Raw genomic sequence first — 10,368 nt, 5'->3', positions numbered from 1 at the left:
GATTTGTCATTTATATGCAACTGAGGGGTGGTGGGTTAAGCCTCATAATGACCTAGCAATAATATGGTTCAAATTCGTCTTTGGCGAGAATCGAACCTAAGACCTCTCACTTATAAGTAAAAAAGAAATGTTTTGTAATTTATATGCAATTGATACATTAGTTAGATTCCTTTATTGTATGTGAGGTTGTAGGACGTCAATTGTATAAATCTTTTTATTTTTAAATTCAATCTGAAAATCAAATTTTCAGTAGCTATCCAACCGTATAACAAGTAATGGAGGGTGAAACCCACAACTTCATCAAGGTATGGATCCTAGTCAACATATCTCTATGTTATTGTTTCTACATAGCATCAAGAATCCCAAAGGGCATCACCAGGTTCATCTTTCTCCTCACTATCTTCTACCACTTCATCGTCCTCCCCTTAAATTTCCGTTCTGTCAACCTTTGTGGGTTCACCACCTTCTTCCTAGTTTGGCTTGGCAACTTCAAGCTGTTCCTTTTCTCCATTGACCTTGGTCCTTTATCTCCCCCCCCACCAACACTCTTCCAATTTATCTCCATAGCTTGCCTTCCAATCAAAATCAAGCAAAACCCACCACAAAGATTACCCCAAAATACAAACCCACCTCACCAAACCACCCAAAACCTCACAAGATCTGAGAACCCAGTCGTTCAAACTGTCACAAATGTGCCTAAAAACTCACTTATGTTGGCCATAAAAACGTTGCTATTGGCTTTGGTCATTAGGTCATTTTAGTATAAACAACACTTACACCCGTATGTAATCTTGGCTTTGTACTGCTGTCTCATGTACCTGGGGCTAGAAATTGTGCTAGCTCTGGGTGCGACCCCGACTGTAGCCTTTTTCGGGTTTGAGCTCGAGCCACAGTCCAATAAGCCTTACCTATCCACTTCGCTTCAAGACTTTTGGAGCTGGAGATGGAACATCACGGTCACAATGATTCTACGGCGCCCATCACATACTACCCTGTACAACGTGTTTGTACACCTATACTTGGCCCTCAGTGCGCCCGAAACCTCGCTGTGATGTCCACTTTTACCGTCTTAGGTCTAATGCACGAGAAATTTTTCATAGTGATAGGAATATGAGTGGTACACCACATGTTTGTATATAAGTGGTGGAAAGTTTTGTTTAAGTTTTTAACTTTTTAACACATATATCCTACAATTTGTATAATGAAACGTAATGTACGCACCCTGTCTACGGATCACACTGAAAAATCTCTCCTAATGCATGAGGTAATATATTATTATCTCACACGTGTGCGACGTGGGAAGTGACGTGGTTCTTTGTGCTTCATGGGATGAGCATGGCAATTGAGGTAAGGTGGTGGCTGATAGGTGGCGGTTGCACCATCTGGTTTCGGGTCCGTCGGCGTCGGTGTCCTTGGCTGTTCTTCCCTTAGCAGCTGAGAAATGATATCTAAGTAAAGGCTGCAAATGACTATGTAATTGTGCTAGATTTTGTCAAGTCACAGCCGAGAAATGACATCTATGTAAAGGCTGCAAACGATATCATTAAGATAAGAAAAACCGTACAAAGTGAGGAAAAGATACATATATGGGTCTCGATAAAAACTTTGTCGAGATTTTCAACTCGGTCGAAGGAAAAAAGAGCATTGCGCACAAACAAACTAAAATTAACTATACTCACAAACCAAGTTAAATAATACATTTAATTTGAAAAATCTTCAAATAATACACTTGGGACTAGTTATGTATTAGAATAAACTCTATACTGCAATAAATTATTATTTTTCTTAATCTCATCTTAAGGAAACACGTCTCCACATATTATAAGTGTCAATGAGTACAACAACATATGCAATATCACCAAAAAAAAAAAAAAAAAAAAAAAAAAAAAAAAAAGGAAAAAAAGATGAACTAAAATATGCAATACCATGGCTACCCTCTAACCACTTCGCAAGATCTTTTTGCTTCCAGTTGGAATTTGATGCTTTTTTATTTTTTTTTTATTTTATTTTATTTTTTGTTTGTGCACAACTCAGTACGAATCTTTTCAGTTAATTGATTTTTCATATTGGTTTTGGGTGCAATGGTTAATTTGACAGAGAAAAAAAATAAAAGGTATTCAACACCCTTTATATACACAACGGGGCATGGGAATCAAGGAACAACGCCTTAGAGTATACATAAAGAAGGTACATATGTGCCAGATGTTGGATTTGGCATTAAATCAATATGCCTAAACTAAAACAAGAATCAAACAAGGATTAAGATATCTTGGACGCAAGATATTTGGATTTGTGTTTCCTAGTTGGTTTGGAATTTGGTTTTAGTATAAGATTTGGTTTCCTATATTCTAGGGACTTTGTGTAAACCTATGACATTTATTAGTATAAATAGATGGATACAGGATAGAGTTTTGTGTGTGAAAGTTGTGAAAGGCATAAGTTTGTATACTTGAGAACACTTTGTGTTTGTGAGTTCTCTTGTATTTGTTGGTAATCAATAAAGCTTCATTTGTCTGAGAGGTACTCCTATATTGGAGGAACTCTGAAATCGTTGTGTTTTGTTTATTGCTTGATGTTTTTGGTTTAGTTTATAACTAGTGGTATCAAGAGCTTAGGTTCTTATGAGGGTTGTGACTATTAAGCAATGATGAAGATTGGTGATTCCACCAGTAGTGATGATGTTGAAGAAAAGTCTGGCACTAGTGGAACCAAGACAACGGTCCAGAGTGCTAGGATTGAAATTGAGAAATTTGATGGAACAAACAACTTTGCTATGTGGCACTGTGAGGTTTGAGATGTCCTGATACAACAAGGTTTGGTTGTTTTGTTAGGAGACATGTCGTTTTCGATGAAAAAAGAAGAATGGGAAAGATTGAATGCTCATGCATGTTCTACAATTCAGCTATGTTTGGGAAAGCAACAAAAGTATGGTGTGATGAACATAACTTCTGCGAAAGAATTGTGGGCTGCATTAGAGACAAAATATCTGAAGAATAGTGTAGAGAAGGGACTGCATCTCAAGAGCAAGTTGTACAGGTTCTAGCACAGCGAAGATGATTGGCCAACTAGCTGAACTGGCAAATCTTGAAGAGATAATCAAAGATGAAGACAAGGCCTTGATCTTGATCTTGATGAACTCATTGCCTGAATCCTATGAGCCTTTTGTGACTACTTGGATTTATGGCGGGAAGACAATTAAGTATGATCAAATCTCAAGTGCTCTTATGAATCATGAGGTGAGACACCTTGATAGGCAGGAAAGGAATAACTCTAAAGCTTTGATGGTGAGAAAGAGATCGAAAGAAAAGAAAGGTTCATACAGGAAAAATAGTAGGTCTCGTACTAGAGGAGTCTCAAAGAATAGAAAGTTCTTGGACAAAGATGAGTGTGCTTTTTGTCATGAAATAGGACACTGGAAGAATGACTGCCCTAAGATAAATAAAAAAAGACTAGAAAGATAAAGGATGACTCAGAACCAAATATGGTTGAAGTCAAGGATGAGAAATTTGTCTATGCCCTAACTGCATCGAGCACTATGGATTATATGAAAGAGTAGGTGCTCGACACAGGTTGTACTCATCACATGACTTCTCAAAGGCATTGGTTTTCAAGCTTCAAAGTTATAAATGGAACTGTGTATATGGGAGATGATAACCCATGTACAACTCAAGGAATTAGAAGCATCGAGATTAAGCATCATGATGTGTGTAATTTAAGAATTGTATGGTGTAAGGTATGTCCCAAATCTAAAGAAAAATTTGATCTCACTAGGCACTCTCGAGTCACATGGCTACAAGTTTTACTCTGATAACAATGTGCTCAAAGTTGCTGAAGAAGCACTTGTCATAATGAAAGGGCCTCGAAATGGCTTACTTTATATGCTACAAGGAAATAATTTGGAAAATGGAGTGGCTATGGTAGTTGATGAAGTGCAAAGTAAAAGTGACTTCTCTGCATTATGGCACGTGAGGCTGGGACATGTAAAAGAAAAAGCATTGCAAGGATTTATCAAGCAAGGATGTTTAAAAGGAGCAAAAACTAGAAAGATAAAGTTCTGTGAGCATTGCGTTCTTGGCAAAAAAACAAAGGAGAAATTTGGCTTAACTGTTAATCAAACGAAAGGGATTTTGGATTATGTTCACTCAGATGTTTGGGGCCTACAAAGAATGCTTCTTTAGGTGGAAAAAGATAGTTTGTATCTTTTATTGATGACTACTCTTGTAGATCATGGATATATATGATGAAAGGAAAGGATAAGGTTCTTGACATCTTCCTGGAATGGAAGAACATGGTGGAGAACATGACAGGAAAAAAGATTAAGATATTGAGAAGTGAAAATTAAGGGGAATATACCTTTCATCATTTCTTCAAAGTGTGTAAAAAGGAAGGGATTACTCAGCATTTCAGTGTTAGACATACTCAATAGCAGAATGGGCTTGCTGAGAGACTAAATAGGACCTTGCTCGAGAAAGTTCGTTGCATGTTATCTCAAGCTAAGCTACTAAAGAGATTTTAGGCAAAAGCTTTGAGCTATGCATGTCATGTGCTTAATCTACTACCATCAACAACATTGGAGGGTAGAACACCCATTGAAGTGTGGTTTGGAGAACCAGCTCAAGACTACGATAAGTTATGAGTGTTTGGATGCAATGCCTACTTTCATATGAAGGAAAAAAAACTAGATCGATGAGCCAAGAAAGCTGTCTTTATGGGATTCGATAGTGGTGTGAAATGCTTCAAACTTTGGTGTCCCAAGTTGAACAAGATTATAGTAAGTAGAGATGTGACATTCGATGAAAGTCACATGAAATTGAAGGAAGATGTTCAGATGGTGGAGCTCGGGGAACAATTAATTGTGAATTCACAGCCAAGTAAGGAAGCTATGAAAGAAGAAAGACAAGGTGATCAACATGAACATAAAGAGAGTGATCATGAAGAAGAAACACCATAAGAAGAACTAAAGATACAAGATGATTGCATAGCCAAAAGGAAGGGAAAAAGAGACATATCCTTACCTGCAAAATATAAAGATTGCATGGCCTGCATAGTATATGCATTGCCAGTAATTGAGGCTGAAATTCCCACTACTTTCGAAGAAGCAATAAATAGTGAAGGAGAGAGTAAATGGCATGATGCAATGGACGATGAGATGTTATCTCTTCACAAGAATAAGACTTGGGAATTGGTGGAGCTGCTTAGAGGAAGGAAAGCAATTGGCTGCAAATGGGATTATGCAAAGAAAGATGGAGTGGATGACAAAAGCTTGGCAAGATTTAAAGTTAGACTAGTGGCTAAAGGATATGCTCAGAATGAGGGAATAGATTACAATGAGATTTTTTTCTCCTATGGTTAAGCACTCCTTCATTCAAATATGGCTTGCCCTAGTTGCATAATTCAACCTTGAATTGGTACAACTAGATATAGACTGCATTCCTTCATGGTAATTTGGATGAAGAGATTTATATGAGACAACCCCGAGGGGGGGGGGTATCAAGTGAAGGGCAAAGAAAGATTGGTTTGTAGGCTTAGAAAATCTCTTTATGGTATGAAGCAGTCGCCCAGACAGTGGTATTTAAGATTTGACAAGTTTATGAAGGGTCAAAACTATACAAGAAGTCACTATGATCATTGTGTTTATCATAGGAAGTTGAAAAATGGTTCATTCCTGTACTTGTTAATCTATATGGACAACATACTCATAGCCTCATGCAATATTTCAAAGATAGAAAAGTTGAAGGAGGAAATGAAAAGGGAGTTCGAATTGAAGGATTTCGGTGAAGCCAAGTAAATGTAGGGAATGGACATCACAAGGGATAGACAAAAAGGTTTGGTGTGTTTGTCTGAGAAGCAATATCTTGAGAAGTTGTTACAAAAGTTCGGAGTAACAAAAGATAGTAAGCCTGTAGGAACTCTATTAGGTGCTCACTTCAAGTTGAGTAGTCAACAATGTCCCAAAACTGATGAAGAAAATATGAAGATGAATGGTGTTCCATATGCTAATTTGGTTGGCGGATTAATGTATGCTATGGTGTGTACTCATCCTAATATAGCACATGCAGCTGGAATTGTTAGTAGATTCATGCATAATCCTGGAAGAGAGCATTGGAATGCTGCTAAGTGGATACTAAGGTATTAACATGGAAAGAGGGACAAAGGTATTTGTTTTGAAGATGTGATGAGGGAATTGATAAGTTCTCAGTTGGATATATGAAGTCAAACTTTGCTAGAGACTTAGACAAGAGAAGATTAATGACTGGGTATATGTTTACTATGGCAAAGGGTCCTATATGATGGAGATCAATATTACAACCAACAGTGGCACTATCAACCACAGAAGCTATCAAAGAAGCAATGTGGACTCTGGGGTTGTTAGGAGATTTAGGTGTAGACCAACACAAGTTGAATGTATATTGTGATAGCCAAAGTGCCATTTATTTGGCCAGATATATGGTACATCATGCTAGGACTAAGCACATCGATGTACGATATCATTTTGTGAGAGAAGTGGTAGCTGAAGGTGAGATTTGTCTAAAAAAGATTGCTACAGAAGATAATCCAGTTGACATGTTGACAAAGGTGGTTAATGCAGCTAAGTTTGAGCACTGCTGGATTTGGTGCAGTTGAAGCAAGTTTGATTTTGCGATAGGGTGGAGCAATGGAAGTTGTTTGATGCCACGTTATGGATTTCATCCCAAGGTGGAGATTGTTGGATTTGGCATTAAATCAACATGCCTAAACTAAAACAAGAATCAAACAAGGATTAGGTCTTGGACGCAAGATATTTGGATTTGTGTTTCCTAGTTGGTTTGGGATTTGGTTTTGGTATAGGATTTGGTTTCCTATATTCTAGGGATTTTTGTGTAAACCTATGACATCTATTAGTATAAATAGATGGATGTGGGATACAATTTTGTGTGTGGAAGTTGTGAGAGGCATAAGTTTGTATTCTTGAGAACACTTTGTGTTTGTGAATTCTCTTGTATTTATTGGTAATCAATAAAGCTTCCGTTGTAAGAGAGGTACTCCTATATTGGAGGAACTCTGAAATTGTTGTGTTTTGTTTATTGCTTGATTGTTTTTGGTTTAGTTTATAACACCAGAAATAAAATATTTGGCGTGCAAGAAACTCTATTCAGGAAATACATCATTAATTAAATAGGTCAATGATGTGAGAATTACTTGACACTCAAATTAAACCCTCGTTTGACAATTGTAGTAGAATGGATAAGTGAGGGATCGTTCTAGACCGGGGATTAGGAGGGCTTGTTAATCACTTGGATTTTGACTCAAAAACGTAAAAACAATATAAAACACTAAACTAGACTCAAAGAATGTGAAACTAAACGTTAAAACATTAAGACAAACCAAAAGACTCAAAATTCTTTAAAAACACAAACTAAATTGATTTCTAACTAATTTGACAATAAAAAAAAGGGGGGATTGTGTTTGGACGAGATTAAATTAAATGGACAAATTGTAATTAAAGGCAAAACGTAAATATGAATGAGATGAAAATATGGATGATGGAATAGCCAAGGGGTTCATCTCCACACATGTTATACTTGCATACAAAATTGATTCTCAGTTGGTCTTTCGATAAATTATGAAACTCAACACCCTGGGTTAATTAGGTCCGCTTAAATTAACCGTCAAGTTTTCCTAATGTTATTGAATTGGATGACATCATTCGACAACCCAAAGCATTCCTCACAAGTTCCCTACATGAATTGCATAATAGAGATACAAGCAAGAATCATTAAGCATCATGAAAACTATAAGTGTTGACGAGGCATTCGTTACTATGATTGCATGAAACTTATGCCAAGAATTTGTTTAACGCGATTGTTTATAAGCAACCTCCACTACTTGTGAATATAAGTTCATAACGATTAGGTGAAATTCACTTATATTCTAGCGTCAAATTCATGCATGAAAATTAAGCGCGCATTCTTAATAAACATACATAAATAAGTTATCAATCAAACAGTTAAACAAATTGAATCCACAACTTATGAAATTCCAACGAAAGTTAATCAATTCATATTGCAAATATAAACATAGTTTCGAATCACCCCCTAGCTAAAGGGGGTTTAGTTCTTCATAACCTTGAAATCAAAGAAACACCTAAACATTCCAACAACTCAAACTTGAATTGTATGAACGTTTAGGCACTCTTCTCTTCCATTCCTCATACGTACAAAACAAAGAGAATTGAATTTAAACTTTGAAATCAAAGAAACACCTAAACATTCCAACAACTCAAACTTGAATTGTATGAACGTTTAGGCCCTCTTATCTTCCTCTTTATTGTAGCATAAGGTCTAGGGATAGTTGGTTGGGGGGATGGAAGTGTGGAATGGAGTGGGGAGTGATGGAAATGGAAGATGGTTTTTGGATTCTAAGGGGAAGTGTTTATTTGTGGTGTGAGAATGGAGAGATGGAATTGAATGAAATGGAAGTGTGGGATGAATTGAATGATGCAAATGAATGAAGTGTGTGTGGTTTATATAGGGAGAGAATGGATGGGAGAGCATGTGAATGATAGCTAGGAGAATGATTAAAGGGGTGTGAATGGTTGGAAATGCATGTGGGTGAATTGGTGGTGCAATGATGAAAGAATAAGTGCATGTGTGTGTTTTGTGTTGGAATGAATGTGGATGCATGATGAAGAGTTAATAAATAATGCATGTAGGGTTAGGAAATAAAATCATAACTTAAAGGGGGGATGATTAAAGGGTGTGTGAATGCATGTGTTGAATTGGTGGTTCAATGATGAAAGAATAAGTGCATGTGTGTGTGAATGGTGGTAGCTAGGGTGAATTATGATAAATGCATGTGGAATAAAGATGGAGAAGGTGGTGAAATGATGAAGTAGGAAGGTGGAAATGCATGTGAGATGTTCTTTGGAGAAAGGTGGATGAATGTGCATGTGAATTAAGTTGTGAAAGCATGTGGAATGTTTTAAATGGTTGAAATGTGTAGATGATTATGAGTATGATAAGTGATAAGTGTATGGTTATGATAAGTGATAAATGAATGATATGTTAAGTGATGATAAGTAATGATAGGTGGTTATGATAGTTTGGTCTTTAATTTCGTCCATTCCTTTTGCTCCAAATATAAGCTATCCAATCCAAGTCCGATTTTGCTCCAAAATGCTCCAAAAGGCATCCTTTTGCATACCTTGCCCTTAGAACCTGAAAACACACAAAAGAAGCATAAAAGACTAAAATAACTAGAGAAACATAACGTAAATGCACGAGAACAAGCCTTTTAAGTCGCATGAATATGCTCCTATCAAATACCCCCACACTTATCTTTTGCTAGTCCTCGAGCAAAATAGAAAGAAAAACAAAACGAAACGAAACGAAACAAAACAAGTAAAACACAACCTAAACCTTCCAACAACTGTCTTAGGGATTTCCAATGCACATGACATGTTAAAAATCATCATTCCCACAGATTTTAGTCATCTTCACACTTAAGTACATTCTTAATCATAGTCACCACATACTAGTTCACAATTAAGCATTTAAAACCATGTTTTGAATGTAGTAACATGCCTTAGAGAATTTGCTCAATTCCTTACAATATATGCACTCAATTTTCACTCAGATTTTCTAACTACACACCCTACACTAAGTATATGTGAGAAGATTGATGTAAATATGAAAACGAATACTCACATATATGTATCACAAGGAACGCAATTTCTGGAGTTAATAAGCATGTTTAGATATGATCTCATGAATGGAATGCTACTACTTAGACGCGAGAACCAGTGACACCATATGCTCATACCAAGTTCAAACTCCACAATTGAAATGCACAACACATCAAGATAGAAGTCAAGGGTTGTAACGGGGCTTGGGTATTGGCTAACAATGAAAGGTGAAGGATAAACAAACATTCTTAAAGCAATAGTGAGCAAAGTATTGAATCAGGCACTTAGAATTCCCTTAAGAACGCAGAAGTCAACTTTGAACACCCAAGGGAAAGTCACACAAAACTTAGGGCCATATTCACTTTTTGGACCCTTTCTTCAATCACTCATTCTTTCATTTTTTTCAAGCTCTTTTTTTTTTTTTTTTTTCTTTCTTTCTTTCTTTTCTTTTCTGTTTTTCTTTTCTTTACTGTCTCAAAACATACTTAAGAACAAGCATTCCTTCCCCCACACTCATTTTCTTGCATAATGTAAAAAGGAATTCATTTAAGTCATGCTCACTATCTTTTAAGAACAAGGGTGTGGATTGTCCTAAACTAGGCTAGGTGAGGAAAATGTGGGTAAACAAAGAATACAGGCTAAACAAAACTCAACGGGGTTAAAACTTACAACAAATACGAAATATGGGAAGTAAGGCTATTTGG

At 36.6% G+C, this 10,368-nt stretch overlaps 1 pseudogene; it reads left to right on the top strand.

The window, feature by feature from the left end:
• The first annotated feature begins 275 nt into the window (after positions 1-275).
• Positions 276-2,439, top strand: LOC103954566 (annotated as a pseudogene).
• Positions 2,440-10,368: the final 7,929 nt, after the last annotated feature.

The sequence above is a fragment of a genome, unplaced genomic scaffold, assembly GCF_019419815.1.
Source record: "Pyrus x bretschneideri cultivar Hongxiangsu unplaced genomic scaffold, Pyrus_bretschneideri_v1 Contig38, whole genome shotgun sequence".
Lineage (NCBI taxonomy): Eukaryota > Viridiplantae > Streptophyta > Magnoliopsida > Rosales > Rosaceae > Pyrus > Pyrus x bretschneideri.
This window is presented reverse-complemented; position numbering and strand designations above follow the sequence as displayed.